At 37.3% G+C, this 14,644-nt stretch overlaps 1 protein-coding gene across 40 annotated transcripts in view; it reads right to left on the reverse strand.

The window, feature by feature from the left end:
• LOC104909914 (uncharacterized) overlaps nucleotides 1-14,644 on the reverse strand; it is a 115,742-nt gene that overhangs the window by 62,364 nt on the left and 38,734 nt on the right. For 25 of the 40 annotated variants that reach the window (XR_014881514.1, XR_014881539.1, XR_014881516.1 and 22 more), the window contains one exon: nucleotides 13,798-13,864. The exons of 8 other annotated variants lie outside the window; for them this stretch is intronic. The gene's annotated coding sequence lies outside the window, so the exon portion shown is untranslated. Of the gene's footprint in view, nucleotides 1-1,858; nucleotides 3,352-7,951; nucleotides 12,913-13,797; nucleotides 13,865-14,644 lie in introns of those variants that run through there. 7 more of the 40 variants (XR_014881533.1, XR_014881538.1, XR_014881537.1 and 4 more) reach the window with 7 other exon arrangements.

Below are 14,644 nucleotides of genomic sequence, written 5' to 3' on the forward strand. Positions count from 1 at the left end.
TTTCAGTTATGGGAAATAATCCATGTATAAGTTGCTCAAAGGAAAGAACTATTGTACTGCCAGAAGACAGAGCTTCAAAAGATATGTTGTCTTTCCCTTACAAAAAAAAAAAAAAACAAAAAACAGACTTGTCCTTGTCTCTGAAATGTTCTCCTTCATACTTAGCAAAGAAGTTATCAAGTCTTAACTCGGTTTAATTGATTTAAAATGATCCCTAAAGACAGTTCATGTTAAAACAGTTTTTCAACAATGAAAGCCTTATTTTGAGAACAGTAAGAGAAGATTTGATGTAAAAGGGCCTAATGGCTCTTCAGATCTTGGGAATTTTTTTTTTAACACTTTTCCTTCATGTAAGAAAAGTCTTTTATTAACAACCTTCTTAAACGTTCCCTCTGAAAGGGAAACATTAAATAGCAATGTCAGCATTGCTACTGGTGAATTTCAATTGAATGGGTTGTTGTGCTGTTCAATATCTGACAATATTATGGATTTTATCAGGCTAGAGTCTCTATAACCTCAGTAATGTAAACAATCAGTCATCATGACCTTCAAATGTATATCAGAAATATGATCTCGGATTTCAATACCCTAACCAAGCAGGTTTACAGTAAGTTTTATCCATGTGTAACAAAGTAGAAATTAGAAAATATTTTCCTAAGTTCTTCATGCTAAGTATTTGTTTATAAATAGAATTACCATTGCGGTGTTTCACTTCTTAGGTTACAAATCTGTTTGATTCATGGGCACAAGGCTGTACTGAAGGTAGAGGCTAAAAGTTATTGTAATTTCAAGTATAAAGAAGCTGAGCATTGCCTATCTATTGTTTGCTATCCAATACCAGAGTGAGATAATAATGATACTGGATTGTTTCTGCTCAATAGCTTGTCAATCATTTGCTCTGACATTAAAAAAAAAAAATCTTAAATAGGAAAAAAAATCTGCTTTATGTATACATTATTCTGAGTTGTGTTCTCTAGTTAATTTGCTGTAGCTGTTTAAGGTAGGAAGAAAAGTTCATTGTGTATTTTCAGCAGTTTCTCAAAGTTAAGGTGAACAGCCAATTGTGTTCAAAAGAAGAATAAGAAAATGACATGCAAAATACTGCTTTAGAGATGCAAAGTAACTAGCTAGGAGGACATATATCTTCTATATTGTTTATAAATTTATTGGAGGGAACTGAAGCTCACATACTCTTTCCTCTGCTTTTTATTTCTCAAGAGGAAAAATCTCTTTTCTTCATTTGCTCTTGGGAAAATCCAATATCTGACTACTGACCACTGCTTTGGGGATATGTAGCTACAGAGTGAAGGAAAAATATTTGATGAATTAAAACTTTCTCTAGTGTTGGGGAAGGGAGGAAGATCTAAAAGCTTTTATTGGATCTGAAACTAAATGAAAATTACTACTGCTAGTATAAATATGGGGGGGAAGTCTAGAGCAAGGTAAACGTATAAACAGAAAAAAGTTTAATTTTTGTGTAAGATTTTGAATAGCACAACAGAGAGGAAACAAAAGCAAACAAAGGAGAAAAAATATTTAGTTTATTTGCAAAAGAACTAAGGCAAATAATCATTAAAAGAATAACATTATTGAAAAAATTCTGAAACTATATTAAAAATTAAAAGTAAATCTTGCACATGTTTTTATACTCTTTATAGGACAAGAAATATTAGAAAAGAAAGTACATAGAGGAAGCAAAAGAGAGTACATGGAAAAGACCAATGGAAAATTATTTTTATTTATTTCATACAAAGTGTTATGATGAAATCATAAATTCACAGGATCTTTTAGAATGGGACTTCAAAGATTGTCTAATTCCCCCCTTTTCCCCCCCCCCCCCCCCCCCCCCCCCTTCCCATCCCTCCCTGCACTACTCAGGGATACCTTCCATTACAAAAATTTGCCCCAAGCCCATCCAGCCTGATCTTGAATTCTTCCAGGAATTGAATTTCTACCAACTCTCTTGTCCTGTTTCAGTGTCCCATCCTTGTTATGTAAAACTTATTCCTTATGTCTAATATTAATCTTTCCTCTTTTACCTCATCCTACCAGGCCCTACCAACATGCCTGTTTCCGTCTTTGCCTTTGCTGAAGCTTTGTTGACTCTTTTGTTGAATCATCTCCCTATCTTGTATGTGCCTTAACATCTCTTCCAGGAGGATCTGTTCCATGATCTTTGTGGACACAGAGGTGGGACTTGCTGGTCTCTAGTTCCACAAATCTTCCTTTCTACCCTTCTTAAAAATGGGAGTGATATTTCCCTTTTTCCAGTCACTTCACCTCGCAGCCATGAATTTTTGAATATGATGGAGAACTTTGCCTTGGCTCTTCTGATTTCATCCCTGCACAATTGGGTGGCATCTATATACTCTTTCCAGGCCACATGTCCCTGCTTCCGTTGCCTATGCATTTCTTTCTTACAACATGCCTTGACCAGCAGGTTCTTACTTAACTGTGTTTGTTTCTTGCTTTTCCTTCTTAATTTCCCTTCTTAATGTGGGAATTGAGGACTCTGATCTGCTCCTTTATCCCTAAGGACAGTTTTCCAAGAGGTGTCATATGTTAATTCTTCAAATAACTGAAAATTAGCTCTTCTAAAATTTTGGGTTTGAATTTCACTTTTTTCTGGGCTCATTTCACACAAGATCATGAACTGTACCAGGGCTTGGTTGCTTCAGCCAGACCAATTCAATCTCAATGCATAAGCATTTTCTCCCTTTGGCCTTTGTGATTCTATTCCATCCTGCTTGGGAGGTGATGAGCTTATTACTGGGTGTGGGTCTTATCTATCAGTTGAGGTCAAACCACCAACCACTTTATCTTTACTGACAAAGGACTGGTTCATTCTATATCTTTATCAGAGCTGCCTGTGTTTGAACTTTCTTGCCTGCTCCCAGAACAGGAAAAGTTAGGAGAGCTTCAGGGAGGAGCAGAGCCCTGAGAAATTCAGCTCAGTGACTTTTTTCCAAACACCTGCAAGACAATGGGTAAAGTAATTGCAGCTGCTGCTGAAAGGATGTGATCTTGTGTCTCAGCCATCCTCCAAGAATAACCTTTCTTGCATACTTCGTCACTCACATAGGGATAGAAGCATCATGCAGCCCAGTATTACAAGTTTCAGGAATGAGAGAGCCACTGCTGCCCCTGCAGTCCTGGAGAGCAGTGGTTTTAGCATCATGGCCAGCCTTGAACACCAGTATGCTTTTAGTAGGTGGAATGTTTTTCCATGCCCTTCAGGATGCCATTGTCTTGAGATGAATGAGCTTGCATCATTAGCCACCTTCTGCAAATGCTGTAATGGAGATGACGTCATCTAGCCATTCAGAGAATCCCCTATTCAGAGAATGCATTCTATAACAAAAAAACGAGTAAGAAATGTCTGATCTTTGTAACTGTGCGAGTCCCTCCTGACGTGTTACTTGTTAGCACCACACAGTCTGGCAGTCTTATGAGCTCCTAAGATTTTGAAATTGGTTTGTATTTCACACTGGAACAAATCCCATATCTTCTTGGTTTCAAAAATGGCACTCTATCAAAACTATCCATTTTAAATCAATAATACCAGGTTTTCATTTCAGATCTCTCTTCCTTTCTGCCATCAGGAGTGACTGGAGTGCTCTGGATCTCATAAACCTTTCTATTGCAAAAACTTACTAAAAAATCAATACCTCATTGCAAAAGGTGCTTTTGCAGGCAGTCCTATATTCTTCTGGATATTCTTAAAGTAATGGGGAAAAAAAGTTGAGTCCCATTTATTAACTGATAGATGAAGATTTCACACACTGATAATGTTTTAATAGACTTGTTCTAATACTTGCCTGAGTTACCAGTGACATTGCTTGGAGAGCTGAGTTTATACTTCTGACTAGCTTACTTCTGAAGATATGATGTTGTTGAAAGTTTTCCTATCTAATGAGGCAAAAGATAGAAACAGGACAATGATTCCTGAAAATTATAAATGGAATGTGGAAATTTCCCAGGAGCCTGGGAGGGGAGGAGAACAAGACCCAAGCCATCCATACGGCTACATTTAAAATGAATGACAGCTCACAACACAGGGTAACATATGACTGACACATGGAGAGAAGAGCTCAAGGAGCTCAGATGACAAAGCGCTACCTTAGCTGGGATAAGCAAGTGAGTGCAAGCGCCAGCAATGGATAAATTAATTGTTGAGATGGTAAGAAAAATTCACGAAAACTGAATTCAAAGGCAGAGTTACTAATGAGATTACTGGAACAAGCAGGTTAATGATGTTCAGCAACATCATATGCAATTATATTCTGAGTGTTTGTAGTAGCAGGCTTTGACCAACCAGGCATATCTATATACAGTAACAGAGAGGAACGTTTCTTGTCATTTTTATATCACCAATCACCACCTACAAATGATGCTCTGTATACTTATGAGACTATACAGACCTTGTTGTTCTATTTTTTTTTTTTACTCAAGTCAGAAGAGAGAGAGAGGCTACATGAAAAAGATCAGTAGTGTTTCAAGAATGCGAGAATCTAATAGTGCCTCTTATGCATTTTGTAAATGTGATTGGAAGACAATATACAGGTAAAGCCACTGTATTTGTAATGCCAACCTGCTGATGTAGAAACCCCAGACAGAGGTGGCCACAAATTCCTAATGTGTTCACCTTCTTCCACACTTCAGTGCACGGGGTCCAATTGATAAAGCCAGCAAGAACAAGAAGTTCCTGTTCCTGTTCACATTTGGACAGATGTTAGCAGTGGTTGTGACTGTCTGGCCAGGCAGGTATTCTGCATACTGCTGTCTTGGCTCCTTGAAAAGTACCCTCACCCACCATCTAACTCCAGTCTAGCATAAAACATGGGCCACTCCTCTAGTTGTCTTAAGAAACCTGGGTGCGTGAAGAGGAGAACTACAGTGCTCAACAGTTGTCCTGTGCTGAGGGCAAATGAACTGTGAGGATGTGAGAAGCTGGAACAATTTTTTTCCTCAAAGCTTCTTCAGTGGCAATCAGAAGAAACTATTTTTTGCTGTTGCTCCTTTTGGGCGTTCAAGCTGACTAAAAGAGGTCATCTCAGAGGAGAGGATCACCATGTAGTCAATGTACATACCTAGCTGCCCACCATGTGACAATTGTGTGATCAACTGCCAATTACCCTGGAAGGTAATTAGGAGGGGCACATACTATGGTTGTGCTGTTTCCCTTGACAAACAAAACATAAATGCCCTCTGGTAACTAAAGCAAGCCATGGTGAACTAAAAAGAAGTGCCCCTGGCACATAGTGGCACTATGAAAAGGATAAAAACCAGAAGAGTTCTGAAGTAGAACGGATATGCCCTCCAATGAACTGCAGATTTGTGGGTCGATGAGATGTCACTGACCAACTTGCTACATCCCTACGTACTGAGACATCACTGGATCCCTGGTGGTGATTCCTCCTTTATATATGTCATATATGTTCCTCCAATAATTGGAGTGAGACAGAGGAGCACTGAGGAGTGTATTTGCCATGTGGCACAGGTGCCAGCCACTGTTCACCAAACCCTTCCTACGTGCATTACCTCCTCCTTACCATGCACCAGTTTTAAGGAGATACAGCATCCTGGGGGAGTGGGGTGAATAAACCCAAGGGGACATCCATAAGCATGCAGGAAACAGCACATTAAAATGTTGTGAAAATCAAAACCATTGTTCTCTTCACCAGTAAGGAACCACATTCTCTCTCCATCCTCTCGAGGATTCACTTGCTATATTTCCTTATTCCTAAACTATGAAATCCATAGAGTTTCTCATCTGAGACTTCTCACAGACTATTTGAAAATATCTTTCTTTGTGTTTGGGATTCAAGCTGTTTAAATTTGGAAGTGGAAGAATCACAGACTTACACAGGTTGGAAGGAGCCTCTAGAGATCATCAAGTCCAACCCCCCTGCAAAGCAGGCCCCCTTATGGCAGGCTATACAGGTAGGCATGCAGATAGGTCTTGAATATCTCTGGAGAAGGAGAATCCACAGTGTCCCTGGGCAGCCTGTTCTATCACTCTCACATGACAGAACAGAGCTCTTACTCATGTTGGTGTGGAACTTCCTATGCTCAGACTTATAGCCATTTCTCCTTGTCCAGTGCCTACAGACCACTGAAAAGGGGATGACAATGTCTCTTTGGCTGCCACACTTAAGATATTTATAAATATTAATAAGATCACCTCTCAGTCTTCTTTTCACAAAGCTGAACAGACCCATTTTTCTCAGTCTCTCATAGGGAGATGCTCCAGGCCTTTTATCATCTTCATGGCCCTTTGCTGGACCCTTCCCAGGAGATTTTTTTTTTTTTTTTTTTTTTTTTTGTATCAGGAAGCCCAGAACTTGATACAATATTCCAGGTAATCTATCCACAATAACTTTAGTTGAATTAAAAATTATTTATTAGCAGCCACGCACTCATCAGGGGAGGTATTCTCTGTCACCAAAATGAATAGCACTGGAGAATTATTCTAAAATTTAAGATGCACATTGAATCTTGTTCATGTCAATCAATTAACTCAAGTTCCTGTTAACACTAGTTCCAGTTGGTAGATTATTGCAGCTTCGGGACTGCAGCAGAGGCTTTACCTATCTTTTATTTTTAAGTGATTTGAATTAATTAGTTTTCTACAGCTTATACAACTACACTCCAAGGATTTCATCAAGGCTTCAATTGGGCAGTTGGATGGCACACCTAGCTTCCAGAGCTACTGTTCAGATTTGTTATACAAGTATTTAACTAGTCCTTGAAGTCAGCTGATATGCAAAAAAAAAATCTCAGTGACATGTCACATACATAAAAGGAGAAAGAATAAAGAAAGCAGCTAAAAATATTAGATGTCTATTGTTTGTATGCTAATGCATGATAGATATGAAGATTATTCATTCTTATTATCTCCACTATGCATAACATGATTATTTCTTGAATTTTCTTTCGAATTAATATGAGGAAAATCTTTAATGAATTCTCCTAGAAGTCAGTTTTGATCACAGCTGCTGTTTGTAAAATGTATCAGGCTTTTTTTCCTCCAACATGAAGACAAGGTATCAAATGACTCATAGGAAAAAGTCACTGATTTTCCTTCATTTCATAGAAACATTGCCTACGCATTATAGTGCTGTCAGCTGACTAAAGTGAAGTTTACTCTTAAAATACACATCCTTGGTAACACTTACTCATGCAGTTTAGGAAACAAATACACTCTGCCCTCCCCTTCCAGAGATCCTTTTATAGTTTATTTAACTTGATTTGATGAGGTTTGACCATAAAATTCAATATCCAAGTATTTTAAGGATAAATTAGCTAATTAGTTTCCATTTCAATTGACTGAAAAATATTTTTTATCATACTTACTGAGACAGAGAACAAAAATCCACATTTTTGTTTTTGAAACCGGGGTATACTTAACATCCTTAAATGTTATTTTCAGGATATATGTGACCATATTTTGAAGACAAATCAAACATCAATAACACACTGCAGTGTTCTATATTTGTGCTCAAGTATCTTTATCCATGTTGCTCTCTTACTTTTTCTGACATATCTTGTTTAAACTTAAGATGAAAAAAAAAAAAAACAACCGAACACAAGACAACAAAAGGCACCTGGAGATACCCAAACACATCTTATTTGGTAGATGAGCAGAGCCCACAGTAGGAGGGCTTCTCTACATTAAAGTTTGCCTTTAATATCTCTACATAAATCTGTTGCATAATCACATATGGCACTATCCTGCAAGGTGGCAGGTGCTCTGAGATGCTCTGTTCTTTGAATGTTGAGTGGGAGTAGAGAAGTGGATTGTACTGTGTTGAGCTATGATGAAAAACTGAGTGAGGTTTGTTTATTTTCATGTTTACAGTTACGCTTCTAACTTTTTTGGAAAGTAATAAAATAATTAAACAGGCAGAAGAGGTTAATTAAACTCAAATTCCTGCAATTATTGACCCACCTTGAGAGGAAATTGAGAGGGAAGAGTCAGTGTCTCTTTCATAAAAATTCAGAGTGCTTAAAAACAGATTCCATGGCTTTGCTTAGCCTTTCTTCAGAAATCTTCTTCGAGGAGGTTTTTATGAAAGATGCAAGAGGGTTTAAAAAAAAAAAAAAAATCAGAATACTTTGTCCAGTTAAAAAGATAAATACTTGGGGGAGAATTAGATCGAGAAAGAGACAAAGGAAGAAAATGAGACACCACTGGCTAGGAAACATCTCCTCTTCTGTACCTTCCTGGTCTTTGACATCAAAGCAAGAATTACACTTTGAGTAAGATGAAAAATGTCTCCTTGATGTGCTGGTATATCTGGCAAGAATGGCCCACAGCCATGAACAGTTTTGGAGCCTGACTCACTGCAACTTCCTGATGCTGAAGCAGGGTGAACGTGCCAGCAGGCTGGAAAGCTTCATGGGGGAATAATGCTTTCTTGTTCAGTCACCAAAAGGGAAATTATTGCTAACAAGCTAACAGTTGTTGTTCTATTTAAATTACCCTAGTAAAATCATCTTTTCTGACACCTATTCCCTGCACTATGTCTAAACACCACATGAGCAGGCAACATGCCATCCAATAACTTAAGCAAGACAGCTGTAAGTGCAGACAGCTTGCAGATGATTCATTTTTATGATACTACTGCAATGAGTGGTGCTTCTTCTAGAGATGCGATGATTTCTATTGACTTTGCTCAGTGGGCATTAATACAAGTCTGAAAATAAGTATCTTTACTAAAAGCTTGTTCAGTAAGCTATGACATTGGCTGGTGAAAAACTGATGTATTTGATGGGAATTTAACACACAGTGTTCTCCAGCTTAGGCACAGACCATCAATGAGGGATGTCACATATGCTCGGTGTCTCTGGGAAAGGTGAATTGGCAACTCCCACACACTTCAAAAAATAATAACATTAGACAGGTAGAATGTGGCAGCTGGCCTTAATTAGGACGGAGTTGTAGTCCACTCGATCTATTTGGGCAGGAAACACTGCTGGCCATAGTCTCTTTCCTACTTCAGGAATGCAGGGACAGAGATAGTAACCATCCTTTATACAGCTGCAGAGAGGATGCATGAGATTGAACAGATAACTCTCCTTCTGCATTCATGCAAGCCTAATTTAGTCTGTCTAATAGTGTCTGCATTTCATTTTTGGTTATCCTCAAGCCTTTGACTCAGAAATAGCTAAAGAATGTTTTTCTGGTTTGAGAAATTCTCAGAACTCTGCTTACTAGCTTAAGCTAACTTTTACTATGAAAACGAATAGAAGATGACCGCTGAAAATGAAAAAAAGTTACCTGAAAATTTTGTTTCCTGGAAGCAAGCAATACTGCAGGCCGCCTTCATTTTTTAAAAGGTTTGTAATTTGCAGACAGTTTCAAATGTTTAAGACAAAGACAATTCTCACTAATCTCACCATCATGTAGTTGCTTAACAGTTACAGACATGAACAGCAATATAACAGGCTTTGTCTATAAGACCATTTTGAAAAAGAAAACAGCAAAAATAAAGCACGAGATAAAATGAAATTCCTACCAAAAGACAACAGTAAGAATCCCAAACAACTAGCAAGAATGTAAGCAAAGATAATACTTTAAAACATCAGCAATTCATGATACTTTGTTCCTTTAGTATACTGATGAATATAAAGTCCAGAATACAATATAATAGGGAATAACTGTACAATAAGGATCTTGCTAAAATATTCCTAAATAATGGTAAATTCTAAAGTATTTTGTCACATCTTTTTTAATCTTGATTTTGCTCAAATACAGAAAACCAGTTCTTTAATGTAGACCACTAATTTACAAAAGAGTTCTAAATCAATCACAATTAAATTCTGGTATTACTTTAAATAGCATGAGAAGGAGTGCTTACCTTTTCAGCTTAGATAATAGGGTGGCATGAGCCTCATATTTTGAGTATTAACAGAAATTTGAACACAAGAGCATAGCTGGGGTATAATTTTTCCAGTACATGGAGGCATTCAAAGTTCTTGAGCCATTTGGAGGTACAGCGAGTGTGAAAAACTACCAAGATTCTGCGGTTAGAAATTCATATATACTCAGAAGGGAATTCCCTGTTTTTTCTCTTTGTTGCTGACATTAAAATTGAGATTTGAGAATATAAATATCCTTATCAGAAAAATAAAATGAGAATAATCTAATCTGGCAAATTATTAGTTCCTTGGATGTCATGACAACTTAAATATACCTTCTAAAGACAGAGATCCTGTAAATATTTATGTTTGAAAAAATATAGGTTTCATAAGCAGTCCTGCAGACGTCAGATGCTATGAAACAAACTTCATCAGCAGAACTTGGTCTGAGACTGCTTCAATAATTCCCACTGACCAGTAAGAGTGTCAGGAGCTGATAGTCCTCTTATCCCAGTACAGAAAACCTTTGAATATCATTGAATCCGGAATGCGTGATCTCATTAAAATCACGAAACATCTATTATTGCTTAATTTTACTGGAGTTTTGAAAGATAACAGAAATTTATACAATCTCTGTTCCAGTTGAATTGAATGTCTTGTTAAAAATGTGTTATTGGTGTTGACAGGAAACATGAAGTACACCTTTTTTAAAGTAATCAGCAGCGTGGCTTACAAGAGGCAGAAGGGCAGGAAAAGCAACTGCTCTTGATAAGACAGAAGGAGAAAACCAAGAGTGAATACAGGTAACTTCTGGAGAGCAGAAGAGCTGACTCACAGTAAAGCTTTGTGCGCCAGAGTAGGCCTGATGAGCATGTAGATTTGGAAACAACATATAAAGATGGTACTACAACTGCACTGAAAGAGCAGAAACACATGCTGCTTCACTGAGATAACACAGCCCTGGGGAAACACCCCTTTTGAGAAAAAGGCAGTTATGTCAAATATGCATTACTTAAGTGATGCGGATTTTATGTGGACTGTATTACTGAATGGTATTATAAACTAAGAACCACCCAAAGCAGCTGCAAACTAGCAGTAAGCCAGTGGCAAATACAGTAGAGCACAGACTCAGCAGGAACTAGTGCACCATAGGCATAAGCCCCTTAGTGCATTAACCCGTGTGACCTCTCTGTAGAAGAAGAGGCCTGGGAGGTGCTAAGAGCTGCTTTAGAGTACCATCATATCTCAGTTTTCAGATGTCCAAGTTGAAATGCTTTTAAAATGAATAGTTCTTAGAGTAGTGCCATCTGGCAAATATTAAAATCAGCCTGAAAATACAGCAAAATTTCAATCTTCATACAATGTTCTTAGTACATGTGAAATTAAACTGATGTAACGTACAGGATATGTAACATTAAACCATTGTATGAGTCTTACCAATGTTGGGTCTACAAGAGGCTTGATTTCTAAAAAAAGCTCTGCACAGTCCATAGATACTAAGTAACAGCAGTAGGAATATCATTGCTGTTGTTTTGGAACTAGTCTGCTTTTGTTTGCATATTTCAATGTTAGTGATATTAAACGGTGCTGAAATTACTAGAAGAGTTTTTGGATACACAGATCATGTTTAAGCTTAGGCACTGAATGGCAGATGTTATCTGATTAATGTATGCGCTTTCTTGAAGTGATAGTTTGAACTAATTATGCTAGCTATTTTAAACTACAGTCCAGATAATACAGTTCTAGTTCCTACTACTTCCCCTCTTCAGAGAAACAGGGGAGAAGCGTTACAAGGAGTAGTGACTCTTACATTTCATTTCCAAGACAAATTGTGTATCTTTGAAACACAAGAAAGCAAGAAAAGATTCTTTCAAGACTCTTTGTTCTCCTTCCACAGTCTTTTTTATCAATTTACAAAGGCAGAGAGCCCCCTGTAGCATAAGAATAGCTAAGAACAAGGCAAGAGCTGCTGTACAGTTGATGGGTGGAGAACCATAATCAGGGCTCACATCTTACATCACCCACAGCGACATTCACCTCTATGGGTATGTACAAATGAAATAACTCTCAGATGAAAAAGGCAAAGTGATAGTGATTGAAGCCTTCTTTACTTAATGTGCCTCCCTCTGAGAATGTGTGTTTCTTCTCATTATATCATTGGGTTTTTTTTATTACATTTTCTGAGCCTGATTAAGAGGAAAATAGAGGTGGAGATAAGCTGAGAGGATCAATCTGAATAATACTTTGGTATTGAAAGATCAAAGAAAGGGTGCAAACACAGTATTTAACATTTCTGAGTTACAGTGGCAACAGTTCTGAGTTATTAGTGTTCATCAGCTTAGTCCATGCCTGTGTATTCCTAGCATGCCCCAGCTGAAAAATAGACCTCCTAAGACTGGTTAGCTGAGGCATGTATTGGTATATTTTACCTACAAATGAGGCAGCTTACAATCAATAACACTAAACGATTACAGAAACTTCACTATCAACTTAACATGTTGTCAAAACCTGACTGCACATAACTACATGCCCATATGCAGATACTCTGGAAAGATTCCAAGCTCTTGACTTGCTCAGCATTGAGACTGGTCGGGGTGTAAATTTAGATCTGAAACTAGATGAGTCTCATGAATCCTCAAGATCTTTCCTGTCAGAAGCTGCACTTCTCACCTGATCTGAAATGTTACAAGTGACTTAATTTAGGCAGTAAAGCTCAACTGCTTTGCTGGCAGGTGTAACAGTAAGAAAGACCAACACAATGGAAAGGTGATACAAGAGGTGTGGTGACAGAGGAACCAACACCACAGAAAGGTGCTATAAAAGAAGGAAAAAGGATTGCTCACCTATCTCCAAAGATCTAGAGTCCCAGGGGAAAACTCCACAAAGGAGAACACTGCGGAAAGAAATTCTTCCCCACTAGGGATCAGCCGTTAAATGAGGTCTAAGAGATGTGCAGCCAGACTCCACTCCTTCACCTTTGCCTTCACCTGTGCTCTCAGGGCCAACCAGGTCCTTTCCCAGGTGCTCAATGTGTGGTTCAGGTCATGACTCAATAGTTACCATACAGCAGGATATAGAAGTTAATTTAAGTTAAGAGACTAGTTTTTAAGCTCCATAACACTTGAACTACTTTTTCACCCGTGTCTTCTACCTAGGTTGCTGAAAGGACCCCATTAATGCATCAGCATGGGACAGAAAGTATTTCTCTCTTAGTACTACAGGGACATGCCATTATACATATGTATACAATCTTTATTTGTTTATTTTTTGTATAAGAAACATTTTAGGGAGATGTTAAATATTGACCACAAAAGTGTACTTTGTTTTAGACTAGAAATATGCATACTAAAGTCATAATATCCATATGCTTTTAATCTTGAAGTCATTGCATCAAAAGCAGAAAGTGCTTCCTAAGATCACGAATGTTTATGAAACAATGCAAAGTGAGATTTTGCATTAGTAATGCTATCGTTTAAGTATTCTGAACTAAAAATAGCCCGGAAGGTATGATAAAGACCTTTATATACTCTATACAAATTATATATACTATATACAAATTATTATGCAAATAGATGGTGGATCAAATAGAGAATAATTTGTCCTTTAATTGTACATTCCTGATCCCCTGAGATTTAAGAAACATAGCTTTTCTGCATAGTTTATAAGATAAGTATATAAGTACTAATGTATTATTTTCATTTAATTATTTTGCTATTCTTGTATTGCTGTTATTTATCAAAACACATTTTTCTCTTGAAGGCTAAGAGTTTAGTACAGGTAGGGAATTTAATGCTTCTGGGTTGTGTTTTGGTTTTTTTTTTTTTTTCCCCTGGAAACTGTATTTTAACAACAGAAAAACCAACATAAACCTGCACATGTCTGCAGAAATGCAAAAGAGAAAAAAGAAAAGGGGGAGGGTATTAAGATACTTACAAAGCTAAATTTTGCATTCTATGTTATCTAGCCTTTGAACAGGTGGGAAGAGATTCTGAAGATGTTCCTGAAGGAATGCAAAAAGAAAAGATAAATTGTGTGAAAAGCTGGAAGAAGAAAAGAATGATATGCGGATACCATCCAAGTGATTCAGACAAGTCTCTAAAGGCAATTTTGAACAGTATATTATTTTGTGCCCAAATAAACTCAGCAATAATTTTTCATGTATTATCGAATATAGACATTAACGCTATCAGATAGACATTATTATGTTTGGGCATCACAGTTGAGTAGTCCAAGAGCTAACTGACATATTTTATGTCTACAATTACATGGAACAAAATTGTGCCTACATTTTTGATAGGGATGAAAGGAAAGCTTAGAAGTCTAATTTCACTTGCCAGGTTTCCTTTTGAAATTGGCGAAATGTGACCTAAGTGCCAATGTCAGATTTTAGCCCCAAATTAAACCAAGAATTTGCTGATCTTTATTGGGTAGTGTGTCTTTAGGAACTGATTACCTGTGAAGATAGAATATAAAATATCGCTTGTTGATGAAAAATATATGTAATCAGATTTTGGTCCCAAGTTAAACTAAGAGTTTGGTGACCTTTACCACTGTCTTAGAGAACTGAGCTCCCGTGAAGATAAAATATACAGACTTTGAGAGAACTATGTAAGTGTAATGTATGTATCACCTTTTAAATATGGTTTTATAGAGTAGAATATGTATGAACTACCAAAAGGACTCTGGATTAACTTATATCTGAAAGGGAAGCAGTCTGTATTCTCTGCAACACTCAAATGTGAAGTAGGAGATTGAAGGTGAGAATATAAACTCTTAATAT

The sequence above is a fragment of the Meleagris gallopavo genome, chromosome 2 (genome assembly GCF_905368555.1).
Source record: "Meleagris gallopavo chromosome 2, MGAL_WU_HG_1.1, whole genome shotgun sequence".
NCBI lineage: Eukaryota > Metazoa > Chordata > Aves > Galliformes > Phasianidae > Meleagris > Meleagris gallopavo.